The sequence below is a fragment of the Trichomycterus rosablanca genome, chromosome 4 (assembly GCF_030014385.1).
Source record: "Trichomycterus rosablanca isolate fTriRos1 chromosome 4, fTriRos1.hap1, whole genome shotgun sequence".
NCBI classification, from domain to species: Eukaryota; Metazoa; Chordata; class Actinopteri; order Siluriformes; family Trichomycteridae; genus Trichomycterus; species Trichomycterus rosablanca.
This window is the reverse complement of record NC_085991.1, coordinates 11,359,018-11,373,471: the sequence shown is the minus strand read 5'-3', so window position 1 is coordinate 11,373,471 and position 14,454 is coordinate 11,359,018. Positions and strand designations below refer to the sequence as shown.

Here is a 14,454-nt window from a genome sequence, read left to right as displayed (position 1 = left end):
CTCTGACCCTGACTTCCAAAGAATGTGTACTGTTCCCGGGTATATGTAAATATGACATATAAAGGTGTTCCATCAATATCTTCTCTACTACAGTATCTATCTCTGCATTGTACTACTGCACCCTGCAGCTCACAGTGCCACACTTTACAAAAACACAACACTGACAGCACCTGCTTTTCTCAAAAGAGGGCACTATTTGTCTGTTTATAGTTCACCTCGACTCCACCTAGATAAGAAGCTGTTAAAGTCCCAAGTTTTTGTAACACCAGTTGTCCAAATATACAGTACTATACAATAATAAATAGAGATAATGATTGTATACATTTACAGCATTTAGCAGACACTTTATCTAAAGGAACTTACAGTTGTGACCATATACATTATACAATGCAAGCGATTGATGGTTAAGGGCTTTGTGGGGTTTAAACCCCTTCAATTACTTCAAATTACTCGTCCAGCATCTTAACAACTAATGTACCACTGCCCCTATTTACTTTGATTGCCATTTTACCTGAGTTAGTTAAGATCTATATCCTGGGAAGGTAGAAAATAAAAAGAAGATTCAATTAATCAACAATAAACTACCATTAAATTCACCTGTAAACATGCCCAGTCATCTAGAGATTCAGAATCAATAATATAAAACTAACAGATGGATGGTGATATGTGTAAAGTTCTCATCTGTATCATGTATTAGTATCATCTGTATGCTGTTGACGTGTAGCAACAAACACATTATACTGCAGCTATACTTTATTATCTACATAAAGGTTTTGTTATTATTTATATACAATGGTCTGTTAGTCTATCTTCACAATATCAGATAAAGGTTGACATGAGTTGACATGGATGTAACTGGATTGGGGGTGGGGAGCCAGATGTGGTTACATACAGCAGAGACACTTTCAACTCTGGATGCCAGATCTGAATCAGACACTCAGCACAATGATGTTACTCCTCTTCTTCATTTTCATTATTGTTGATGATAATGGTAAGTGATACAATAGTCAACTTTAACTCTGGATGCCAGATCTGAATCAGACACTTAGCACAATGATGTTACTCCTCTTCTTCATTTTCATTATTGTTGATGATAATGGTAAGTGATACAACAGTCAACTTTTTAAAATATGTTTGTTTTAATTTTCTACTATTACAAGCATAAATTCTATATTTAGAAAAAAATGTGTTTAATATAGTATCAACTAAATGTTATAAATTGTTATAATGTTTTATATCAGAAGCTGATAAAAGCTTTAAACCAGATCAAACCAGCTTATCTTCAGCTGAAGGAAGCAACATCACACTGTCCTGTGCATATAATGGATCGGTTCAGAGTCTTCACTGGTATCAACAAAAACTTGGATCAAAACTAGAGTTTTTAATTCTGATTAGTAATGGTGGTGAAGATGTTAAAACAGCTCAAGCGTCTGACCCAAGAATCTCAATGAAACGCTATGAAACGAATCTGAAGATCATCTGCTGCAGTATCTGATTCTGCACTGTACTACTGTGCTCTGCAGCCCACAGTGACAGGAAATCCAGCTATACTGTACAAAAACCTGTTATCAAAGGAGGGAGCTATTAGCATGTTTACATTTTATCACTTGCTGCTTCTTGTATCCCAAGTCTGTTTATCTAATAAACAATCAGTGTTTTAGCTCAGTGGTCCTTAAATGATTTTGTCTCTTTCTTCCTGCAGACACTTGAAGGTGTACAACAGCACAGGATGTCATTGTTTTGATATTGGAGAAAGGTTAGGACAGGCTGCATGGACGTCCCTGTAAAAGATGTCCTCTTAAAGGCAGCAGATGTTGCTCTAAGATCTCAATGTACTTTCCTGCATTAATGCTGCCATCAGAGACGTGTAAATGATATGGTACTGACACAACACCATATCACGACAGATCCTGGCTATTGGATTGTCCCATCTTTTTCTGATTTGGGGTTGTATTACATTACAGACTTATTCTATATTAGATTGAGTTCTATTTTTGCCTCAAACATCTAAACACAATCACCAATAGTTACGAATTAAAAACATCTGTATCTGATATCTGTACACACCCTTAGCCTAATACTTGGTTGATGCACCTTTGGCAGCAATTACAGCTTCAAGGTGTCTTGGAAAAGGAGCTATGAGCCTGGCACACTTGTTTCTGGACATTTTTGCTCGTTCCTCTTGGCATATCCTTGCAAGCTCCCTCAGGTTGGATGAGGAGCGTCAGTACACAGTCATTTTCAGCTCTTCCCAAAGATGTTTGATTGGATTCAGGTCTGGACTCTGGCTGGGCCACTCAAGGACATAAGGCACATACTTTCTCAGAAGCCACTTTCTTTGTTCTCTTGGCTGTGTGCTTCGGGTTGTTGTCATGTTGGAAGGTAAACCTTCACCCCAGTCTGAGGTCCATAGTGCTCTCGGTGTAATTAGCTGCATTCATCTTTCCCTGTATCAGGACTAGTCGCCCCGGTCTTGCTGCTGAAAAACATCCCCACATCATGATGCTGCCACCACCATGCTTCACTGTAGGGATGGCATTAGCCAGGTGATGAGCGGTGCGTGGTTTCCTCCAGACATGAATCTTGGTATTCAGGCCAAATATGTGAATTTTGGTTCATCAGACCAGATAATCTTGTTTCTCATGGTTTGAGAGTCCTCTAGGTGTCTTTTGGCAAACTCCAAGTGGGCTGTCATGTGCCTTTTACTAAGGAGTGGCTTCCATCTGGCCACTCTACCATGAAAGTGACTTGTGGAGTGCTGCCTGGATGGTTGATCTTATAGGTTCTCCCATCTCCACAAGGATACGCTGGAGTTCTATGAGAGTGATCCTCGGGTTCATGTTCACCTCCCTGGCCAAAGCCCTTCTTCAGCGATTGCTCAGTTTGGCCAGGCGGTCAGGTCTAGGAAGATTTTTGGTGGCTCTTTGGGATCTGTAAAGCTGCAGCAATTTTTTTGAACTCTTCTCTAGATCTATGCCCTTACACAATCCTGTTTCTGAGGTCTGCAGATGATTCCTTTGACCCCATGGCTTGGAGTTTGCTCTGATATGCACTGTCAACTGTGGGACCTTATATAGGCAGGTATTGGTAATCCCCAATGTCCAATCAATAAAATGTAGCACAGGTGAACTCCAATTAAACTGTAGAAACTTCTCAAGCAGTATCAGTAAAAACAAACTGCACCTCAGCTCACTTTTTTAAATTTAATATACTTCTCAAATACTTGTTTTCAAATAGATGTTTAGTAAATTTTTGCAAAGTATGTTAAACAACTGCTGAAGTAATTCACTTAAAGCACACTTTAAATACCATATACAAAGGTTTACTTAAGTGTATTTTTCATAAAGCTATAAAGTAGACTTAAGTATACTAATCTTCAATATGCTACAGTGCACCAAAGTGTATTATTGTTACACTAGTGATCAATACACTTAAAGAGTGCTAATTATACTGTAACTGTACAAAAACAATACAAAAGTTCCATAGGGTAGGTGTTCCTACATGTGTGGTTAAGGTGCTTCGGTGGCGCAGCAGTAAAACGTGCTATGATGTATCAACTGACATGTCAAACTTGTGTGTTTAAATCTTGCATCTGCTAAAAGTCTCCAAACTACCTCAAAACATAAAAGTTTTGACGCCTACTGGTTAATGGTTACAATTTAAGTAACAGAGATCAGTGCATGGCTGATAAATTTGGCTATGAACTACAAAGAATTGGAAAGTCTACAACTGGATGAACAAGGCAAAGGATGGATAATTCATTGTGCTCTGCACACGTGGGTTTGAATCCCATCCTTGTTGAAGTAAACACACTTTTAAAAGCCCTCTTAAATAACCTCAGTCTGCTTTGAAAACATTGGAAATAAGTAACACTGATGTACTGAATTGCTACTCCTACGTCTGTTTGTTCTTCCTCATATGCTTAATAGGCGGCAATGTTTTCAAAGCAGACCAAAGTAATTCAAGAGAGCTTTTAAAAGTGCAGGCGAATCCCATCCTCGTGGAGGTGAAAGTACTTTTAAAAACTCTCTCAAATGACCTCAGTGTGCTTTAAAAACATTGCAGCCTATTGACAATATGTGAAAAAGCAAACGGACATAAGAGTAGTAGTTTAGATCGTCTGTGTTGCCTCTTTCCACCTGTTTTCAGGCCAATCCAGCCCTCTGAAGCTGCCACACTTGATTACAAATGACACACCTGCAGTCAGACCAGAAGAGCATTCCTCTTAGCTTGACCAGACGAGGTGGCCGAGCGGTTAAGGCGATGGACTGCTAATCCATTGTGCTCTGCACGTGTGGGTTCGAATCCCATCCTCGTCGAAAACAATACCTTTTAAACTCTTAATGCATGCTCAATAATCCAGCTCCACAAATCCACAAAGTGAAGACCGTTAAACAATGTGTGGTTACTAATCTGTATGTCATTAACACTATATTAAAAGAACAGCTGTATAAGATGATCAGTTTCTATTTGGTGTTACAGTTGTGATTTTTTGTGAGAAGTGCCAATATTTTGCACAAAGCTGAAAGCAAGAGTTTCAGGGGTATTGTTCAATGTTTAAAGGCTTGGTTTTTAATGAGGATGAGATTCGAACCCATATGTGCAGAGCACAATGGATTAGAGAGTCCATCGCCTTAACCACCGCGTGGTTAACACCAGAACTTAACAACCAGAACATGCTTTACCTCTATGAAGTTCTGTCTTTTGACCAAAAAGAGAATTAAAAGCTTTGAAGCACGGCATACAAAAACACACTGCCGTGACCCGGATTCGAACCGGGGTTGCTGCGGCCACAACACAGAATACTAACCACTATACGATCACGGCATTCCAACGGTCAGCCACGTCTAGCTCACGTCGACTGCTTCCTGATAGACTGCAGTCATAGTTCCAACAGAACAAGCCTCTTGAGCTACAGCATCATGGTGCAGAGGAACTAATAGGCAAAGTTATTCTCAAGTCTTATCATAAGGACGAATTCCCATACCGGGAGTCGAACCCGGGCCGCCTGAGTGAAAACCAGGAATTCTGACCGCTAGACCATATGGGAAACTGAAGATTTCACCATCGGCTGACGCCAGCATCAGTCACTTCTTTCCACTTTGACAAGACCTGCATCGTTGGATCTGTCTAGAGTTAGAAAGACAAAATAGGCACAATGTAACCGAGCCAGCCAGGAGACGAAACTAGAATCTTCTGATTCGTAGTCAGATGCATTATCCATTGCGCCACTGGCCCCTGAGGGACAGCGCTTGTGACTTTCCTGAAGCTCCGGCCTCATTTCTGTTTTTTGACCAAGGAGAGAATGGAAAACTTTGAAGCACAGTATACAAAAACACCCGTGACCCGGATTTGAACCGGAGTTGCTGCGGCCACAATACATAGTACTAAACACTATACAACCAGTCACTCCGTTCCACTTTGATAACACCTGCATTGTTGGATCTTAGGTACCAAGAACCATACACAAGAGATATCTTGCGACAATCGATTTCTGAGAAAATTATGGTCTTCTTTGATATGCTACATGACCACCTTCCCAATGGAAAAACTTGCCCTTGATCCAATATGGCGGCTTTCAAGATGGCGGGCATGTTTCAGACAAAGCCTAAAAGATAGGCCCCCTCACCCATTACTTTCTGGGGTATTCAGATATGTCATTTTCCCTTTCGTTTCTGAAAGAAAAGAGTGTCCTGAGACTTTTGACTCACCCTGTACATATTTTACAGTAAGTACAGTGCTGTTGTGATTATATGGTAAGACTTCTTTTTTCCTTCTAAATGCTTGTGTGCAGATTTTTGACGTGTTTTTCAGTGCACTTTTTGCAAGTGTCTTTGGCTTATTGCTTACCATGATAAATACTGTACTTCACTTATTATAAACCAAATGTACTAACAGTTATGTGTCAGTAGTGCAATACATTAAATACATAATAAGACATAAATCAAGAGTTTAAGTTAATGTTTACATCAAATATAAAAAAGACAGCAGTTCTGTAGGAATAAACATATTACATATAATATTTACATAAATGATCAGTTATACAGTACAAATAGATAGTAGGTTTTGTTCCACACAGATGTAGTGAGTGTAAGTGTGCACATGATGGCAGGCTCCATCTACATGTGACTAAACTCTGTAACAGGGCTGTACTGCTGGAAAAGGAAGTTAAAGAGAGGAAATGGTTTAATTATGCATACGATAGCAGGTGTTGAGCTACATTATTCTGCAGATCAGTCATGGCATTGTTTGGATTTCTGTGTCTTCTTTCCATTGTTTTAGGTGAGAAATAACATCACATAACACATGAGAACCTTTATCCAAACCTTAAATAGAAGATACAATGTATCTGCTGCTAGATTCTAGTCAGTTTTTTTTTTTTCTTACACTCATATCTTTCAATAAATAAACATTGTTCTTTCTCTGTCCACAGGTTATAACAGCGCACAGGAAATTTATTCAGTTTCAACCAATAAAACTGTCTTAGAGAGAGACTCTGTTACTTTATCCTGCAATTACAAAGGATCTGGTACAAATAATTACCTGCAGTGGTATCGTCAATACTTAACATTCAGACCAGAATTCATTATTCTGGTTAGTGAGCTTGATAAAGAAGCTGCAGTTTCTGGGTTTTCTGTGAAGATAAATAAAGATAAAAATCGAGTGGATATGAACATCTCCTCTGCTGCAGTATCAGATTCTGCTCTCTACTACTGTGCTCTGAAGCCCACAGTGACAGGAAATCATTCTATATTGTACAGGCTGCATGGACGTCCCTGTAAAAGATGTCCTCTTAAAGGCAGCAGATGTTGCTCTAAGATCTCAATGTACTTTCCTGCATTAATGCTGCCATCAGAGACGTGTAAATGATATGGTACTGACACAACACCATATCACGACAGATCCTGGCTATTGGATTGTCCCATCTTTTTCTGATTTGGGGTTGTATTACATTACAGACTTATTCTATATTAGATTGAGTTCTATTTTTGCCTCAAACATCTAAACACAATCACCAATAGTTACGAATTAAAAACATCTGTATCTGATATCTGTACACACCCTTAGCCTAATACTTGGTTGATGCACCTTTGGCAGCAATTACAGCTTCAAGGTGTCTTGGAAAAGGAGCTATGAGCCTGGCACACTTGTTTCTGGACATTTTTGCTCGTTCCTCTTGGCATATCCTTGCAAGCTCCCTCAGGTTGGATGAGGAGCGTCAGTACACAGTCATTTTCAGCTCTTCCCAAAGATGTTTGATTGGATTCAGGTCTGGACTCTGGCTGGGCCACTCAAGGACATAAGGCACATACTTTCTCAGAAGCCACTTTCTTTGTTCTCTTGGCTGTGTGCTTCGGGTTGTTGTCATGTTGGAAGGTAAACCTTCACCCCAGTCTGAGGTCCATAGTGCTCTCGGTGTAATTAGCTGCATTCATCTTTCCCTGTATCAGGACTAGTCGCCCCGGTCTTGCTGCTGAAAAACATCCCCACATCATGATGCTGCCACCACCATGCTTCACTGTAGGGATGGCATTAGCCAGGTGATGAGCGGTGCGTGGTTTCCTCCAGACATGAATCTTGGTATTCAGGCCAAATATGTGAATTTTGGTTCATCAGACCAGATAATCTTGTTTCTCATGGTTTGAGAGTCCTCTAGGTGTCTTTTGGCAAACTCCAAGTGGGCTGTCATGTGCCTTTTACTAAGGAGTGGCTTCCATCTGGCCACTCTACCATGAAAGTGACTTGTGGAGTGCTGCCTGGATGGTTGATCTTATAGGTTCTCCCATCTCCACAAGGATACGCTGGAGTTCTATGAGAGTGATCCTCGGGTTCATGTTCACCTCCCTGGCCAAAGCCCTTCTTCAGCGATTGCTCAGTTTGGCCAGGCGGTCAGGTCTAGGAAGATTTTTGGTGGCTCTTTGGGATCTGTAAAGCTGCAGCAATTTTTTTGAACTCTTCTCTAGATCTATGCCCTTACACAATCCTGTTTCTGAGGTCTGCAGATGATTCCTTTGACCCCATGGCTTGGAGTTTGCTCTGATATGCACTGTCAACTGTGGGACCTTATATAGGCAGGTATTGGTAATCCCCAATGTCCAATCAATAAAATGTAGCACAGGTGAACTCCAATTAAACTGTAGAAACTTCTCAAGCAGTATCAGTAAAAACAAACTGCACCTCAGCTCACTTTTTTAAATTTAATATACTTCTCAAATACTTGTTTTCAAATAGATGTTTAGTAAATTTTTGCAAAGTATGTTAAACAACTGCTGAAGTAATTCACTTAAAGCACACTTTAAATACCATATACAAAGGTTTACTTAAGTGTATTTTTCATAAAGCTATAAAGTAGACTTAAGTATACTAATCTTCAATATGCTACAGTGCACCAAAGTGTATTATTGTTACACTAGTGATCAATACACTTAAAGAGTGCTAATTATACTGTAACTGTACAAAAACAATACAAAAGTTCCATAGGGTAGGTGTTCCTACATGTGTGGTTAAGGTGCTTCGGTGGCGCAGCAGTAAAACGTGCTATGATGTATCAACTGACATGTCAAACTTGTGTGTTTAAATCTTGCATCTGCTAAAAGTCTCCAAACTACCTCAAAACATAAAAGTTTTGACGCCTACTGGTTAATGGTTACAATTTAAGTAACAGAGATCAGTGCATGGCTGATAAATTTGGCTATGAACTACAAAGAATTGGAAAGTCTACAACTGGATGAACAAGGCAAAGGATGGATAATTCATTGTGCTCTGCACACGTGGGTTTGAATCCCATCCTTGTTGAAGTAAACACACTTTTAAAAGCCCTCTTAAATAACCTCAGTCTGCTTTGAAAACATTGGAAATAAGTAACACTGATGTACTGAATTGCTACTCCTACGTCTGTTTGTTCTTCCTCATATGCTTAATAGGCGGCAATGTTTTCAAAGCAGACCAAAGTAATTCAAGAGAGCTTTTAAAAGTGCAGGCGAATCCCATCCTCGTGGAGGTGAAAGTACTTTTAAAAACTCTCTCAAATGACCTCAGTGTGCTTTAAAAACATTGCAGCCTATTGACAATATGTGAAAAAGCAAACGGACATAAGAGTAGTAGTTTAGATCGTCTGTGTTGCCTCTTTCCACCTGTTTTCAGGCCAATCCAGCCCTCTGAAGCTGCCACACTTGATTACAAATGACACACCTGCAGTCAGACCAGAAGAGCATTCCTCTTAGCTTGACCAGACGAGGTGGCCGAGCGGTTAAGGCGATGGACTGCTAATCCATTGTGCTCTGCACGTGTGGGTTCGAATCCCATCCTCGTCGAAAACAATACCTTTTAAACTCTTAATGCATGCTCAATAATCCAGCTCCACAAATCCACAAAGTGAAGACCGTTAAACAATGTGTGGTTACTAATCTGTATGTCATTAACACTATATTAAAAGAACAGCTGTATAAGATGATCAGTTTCTATTTGGTGTTACAGTTGTGATTTTTTGTGAGAAGTGCCAATATTTTGCACAAAGCTGAAAGCAAGAGTTTCAGGGGTATTGTTCAATGTTTAAAGGCTTGGTTTTTAATGAGGATGAGATTCGAACCCATATGTGCAGAGCACAATGGATTAGAGAGTCCATCGCCTTAACCACCGCGTGGTTAACACCAGAACTTAACAACCAGAACATGCTTTACCTCTATGAAGTTCTGTCTTTTGACCAAAAAGAGAATTAAAAGCTTTGAAGCACGGCATACAAAAACACACTGCCGTGACCCGGATTCGAACCGGGGTTGCTGCGGCCACAACACAGAATACTAACCACTATACGATCACGGCATTCCAACGGTCAGCCACGTCTAGCTCACGTCGACTGCTTCCTGATAGACTGCAGTCATAGTTCCAACAGAACAAGCCTCTTGAGCTACAGCATCATGGTGCAGAGGAACTAATAGGCAAAGTTATTCTCAAGTCTTATCATAAGGACGAATTCCCATACCGGGAGTCGAACCCGGGCCGCCTGAGTGAAAACCAGGAATTCTGACCGCTAGACCATATGGGAAACTGAAGATTTCACCATCGGCTGACGCCAGCATCAGTCACTTCTTTCCACTTTGACAAGACCTGCATCGTTGGATCTGTCTAGAGTTAGAAAGACAAAATAGGCACAATGTAACCGAGCCAGCCAGGAGACGAAACTAGAATCTTCTGATTCGTAGTCAGATGCATTATCCATTGCGCCACTGGCCCCTGAGGGACAGCGCTTGTGACTTTCCTGAAGCTCCGGCCTCATTTCTGTTTTTTGACCAAGGAGAGAATGGAAAACTTTGAAGCACAGTATACAAAAACACCCGTGACCCGGATTTGAACCGGAGTTGCTGCGGCCACAATACATAGTACTAAACACTATACAACCAGTCACTCCGTTCCACTTTGATAACACCTGCATTGTTGGATCTTAGGTACCAAGAACCATACACAAGAGATATCTTGCGACAATCGATTTCTGAGAAAATTATGGTCTTCTTTGATATGCTACATGACCACCTTCCCAATGGAAAAACTTGCCCTTGATCCAATATGGCGGCTTTCAAGATGGCGGGCATGTTTCAGACAAAGCCTAAAAGATAGGCCCCCTCACCCATTACTTTCTGGGGTATTCAGATATGTCATTTTCCCTTTCGTTTCTGAAAGAAAAGAGTGTCCTGAGACTTTTGACTCACCCTGTACATATTTTACAGTAAGTACAGTGCTGTTGTGATTATATGGTAAGACTTCTTTTTTCCTTCTAAATGCTTGTGTGCAGATTTTTGACGTGTTTTTCAGTGCACTTTTTGCAAGTGTCTTTGGCTTATTGCTTACCATGATAAATACTGTACTTCACTTATTATAAACCAAATGTACTAACAGTTATGTGTCAGTAGTGCAATACATTAAATACATAATAAGACATAAATCAAGAGTTTAAGTTAATGTTTACATCAAATATAAAAAAGACAGCAGTTCTGTAGGAATAAACATATTACATATAATATTTACATAAATGATCAGTTATACAGTACAAATAGATAGTAGGTTTTGTTCCACACAGATGTAGTGAGTGTAAGTGTGCACATGATGGCAGGCTCCATCTACATGTGACTAAACTCTGTAACAGGGCTGTACTGCTGGAAAAGGAAGTTAAAGAGAGGAAATGGTTTAATTATGCATACGATAGCAGGTGTTGAGCTACATTATTCTGCAGATCAGTCATGGCATTGTTTGGATTTCTGTGTCTTCTTTCCATTGTTTTAGGTGAGAAATAACATCACATAACACATGAGAACCTTTATCCAAACCTTAAATAGAAGATACAATGTATCTGCTGCTAGATTCTAGTCAGTTTTTTTTTTTTCTTACACTCATATCTTTCAATAAATAAACATTGTTCTTTCTCTGTCCACAGGTTATAACAGCGCACAGGAAATTTATTCAGTTTCAACCAATAAAACTGTCTTAGAGAGAGACTCTGTTACTTTATCCTGCAATTACAAAGGATCTGGTACAAATAATTACCTGCAGTGGTATCGTCAATACTTAACATTCAGACCAGAATTCATTATTCTGGTTAGTGAGCTTGATAAAGAAGCTGCAGTTTCTGGGTTTTCTGTGAAGATAAATAAAGATAAAAATCGAGTGGATATGAACATCTCCTCTGCTGCAGTATCAGATTCTGCTCTCTACTACTGTGCTCTGAAGCCCACAGTGACAGGAAATCATTCTATATTGTACAAAAACCAAACACCTAAGTTACATATAGTAGTTCCTTTAGATAAAATATGTACATTTCGGAAGCACTTCATATTACAGATTGGTAATAAGTTGGTAATGAGGTAACATTAAAACCACCTCCTTGTTTCTTTACTCACTGTCCATTTTATCAGCTCCACTTACCGTATAGAACAGTAGTTACTGACTGTAGTCCATCTGTTTCTCTGCATGCCCCCTTTTATGCTGTTGTTCAATGGTCAGGACCCCACATGACCACCACAGAGCAGGTATTATTTAGGTGGTGGATGATTCTCAGCACTGCAGTGACACTGACATGGCGGTGGTGTGTTAGTGTGTGTTGTGCTGGTATGAGTGGATCAGACACAGCAGCGCTGCTGGAGTTTTTAAATACTGTGGCCACTCACTGTCCACTCTATTAGACACTCCTACCTAGTTGGTCCACCTTGTAGATGTAAAGTCAGAGACGATCGCTCATCTATTGCTGCTGTTTGAGTTGGTCATCTTCTAGACCTTCATCGGTGGTCACAGGACGCTGCCCATGGGGTGCTGTTGGCTGGATGTTTTTGATTGGTGGACTATTCTCAGTCCAGCAGTGACAGTGAGGTGTTTAAAAACTCCATCAGCATTGCTGTCTGATCCACTCATACCAGCACAACACACACTAACACACCACCACCATGTCAGTGTCACTGCAGTGCTGAGAATGATCCACCACCCAAATAATACCTGCTCTGTAGTGGTCCTGTGGGGGTCCTGACCATTGAAAAACAGGGTGAAATCAAAGGTATGCAGAATAACAGATGGACTACAGTCAGTAATTGTAGAACTACAAAATGGACAGTGAGTGTAGAAACAAGGAGGTGGTCATAATGTTATGTCTACCTGCAGCCCACAGTGCCAGGAAATCCTACACACTGTACAAAAAGTAATTGTACTTAAATAATTGTTTTTCTCAGATGGAGCTAAATTGTCAATTTTTTTTACCTCTTTAATTTATCTATCAAGCAGCTTTAAATTCCCAAGTACCAGTCATTCATATTTACAGTACAATTATTGACATTTCAACATTTATAAAAAAAAAAAGCAATATAACTTTTATATAATTACTAAACAACAAGCTTACCACTGCTTTATTAGACGAAAGCTTAAATTATATATATACAGAGAGATCTATGGAGACTTTTATTTGTAAGTTATTATTATTATATTTCTAGGTCTGTATGCTGGTGAGCTGTGTAACAACAAGCAAATTCTAAATGACAATACTGATTATCTACATCTACATTTATCTACATTTTTTTACTCAGAAACAATGGTTTGTTTACTTTTACAATATCAGATGAAGGCAGAGTTGACATAATTGTGACTGGATTGGGGGTGGAGAGCTAGATGTGGTTACATACAGCAGAGACACTTTCAAAAAGACAGTTCTGTATGTAAGATGTGAATCAGACACTCAGCACAATGATGTTACTCCTCTTCTTTATTTTTATTATTGCTGATGATAATGGTAAGTATTGTACAATCAGCATCATGTTCCTTTGGATTTGTCTGGTATTATAACAAGTAAAATGGCAATTTTATATTCTGATTAACATCAAATGTTAAAAATTGTTCAAATGTTTTTTATTAGCAGAGGCCGCTGAGAGCATTACACCAAACCGAACCAGCGTATCTTCAGCTGAAGGAGGCAACATCACACTGTCCTGTACATATCCAGATTCAGCACAAGATCTCCACTGGTATAAACAAACACCTGGATCAAAACCAGAGTTTCTGCTGCTGATTAATGAAGTTAGTAGTCATGTCACTCCAGCTGAACCACCTCACCCAAGAATCTTCATCAAACTTGACAAAGAGAAAAAGATTGTGGATCTAGACATAATCACTGCTGCAGTATCTGATTCTGCACTGTACTACTGTGCCATGGAGCCCACAGTGACAGGAAATCCAACTATACTGTACAAAAACCTTTTCTTAGAGGAGGGAGCAAATAGTATTTAGTTTACATGTTACATCTCGTTTCTTTTCTAGTGCCCAGCTTATAATGCCAATTAAAATCTCTGATACTGGAGATTTAAATCAACACTCAATACAGCTATGTTACTGTTCTTAACTGTTGCCATATTTTTATTAACTTACATTGTTTAACTATTTTAGTAATTAAAAACAAACAAACAAAAATAAATAAATACACAATGTATATTGTATTGTTTGTTATAATTTATAAGTCCACCTCATGCTGACAGCTCTGACCCATCAAGGCATGGACTTCTCAAACCTCTGAAGGTGTTTTGTGGTTTGTGGCACAAAGACTAGCAGCAAATCCTTTAAATCCTGTAAGTTGAAAGGTTGGGCTTCCATGAATTTGACTTGTTTGATGAGTTTCAGCACATCTTACACATGATGGATCAGATTGAGATCCCTAAACTCATTTTTCTCAAACCATTTCTAAACTATTTTGTGTTGCATGGTGCATTATCCTGCTGATTATGGCTGATTGTTTTTTTTTATTATTGCATTTTACAAAGTGTCCCAACTTTTCTGATAATGTGAATATTGTTTTCCTTTATTTTATGGTAAAGACATACTGACTAGGATGTAAATTCTGTGCATGTGTTATCTCAGTTTATCTTCCTGTTTAAATCTACTGTACATGAAGCAGTAAACAGATGCTGATACGCAACCCGAGGCCACACC

At 39.4% G+C, this 14,454-nt stretch overlaps 6 non-coding genes across 6 annotated transcripts; 2 read left to right on the top strand and 4 right to left on the bottom strand.

The window, feature by feature from the left end:
- Window positions 1-4,237: 4,237 nt before the first annotated feature.
- Window positions 4,238-4,319, top strand: trnas-gcu (transfer RNA serine (anticodon GCU)). Its single transcript has one exon. It is a non-coding gene; the product is annotated as a tRNA-Ser (tRNA).
- A 436-nt stretch (window positions 4,320-4,755) lies between these two features.
- On the bottom strand, window positions 4,756-4,827 carry trnah-gug (transfer RNA histidin (anticodon GUG)). The gene has a single exon. It is a non-coding gene; the product is annotated as a tRNA-His (tRNA).
- Window positions 4,828-4,978: 151 nt separating this feature from the next.
- Window positions 4,979-5,050, bottom strand: trnae-uuc (transfer RNA glutamic acid (anticodon UUC)). Its single transcript has one exon. It is a non-coding gene; the product is annotated as a tRNA-Glu (tRNA).
- Window positions 5,051-9,232: 4,182 nt separating this feature from the next.
- On the top strand, window positions 9,233-9,314 carry trnas-gcu (transfer RNA serine (anticodon GCU)). Its single transcript has one exon. It is a non-coding gene; the product is annotated as a tRNA-Ser (tRNA).
- Window positions 9,315-9,750: 436 nt separating this feature from the next.
- On the bottom strand, window positions 9,751-9,822 carry trnah-gug (transfer RNA histidin (anticodon GUG)). Its single transcript has one exon. It is a non-coding gene; the product is annotated as a tRNA-His (tRNA).
- Window positions 9,823-9,973: 151 nt separating this feature from the next.
- Window positions 9,974-10,045, bottom strand: trnae-uuc (transfer RNA glutamic acid (anticodon UUC)). The gene has a single exon. It is a non-coding gene; the product is annotated as a tRNA-Glu (tRNA).
- Window positions 10,046-14,454: the final 4,409 nt, after the last annotated feature.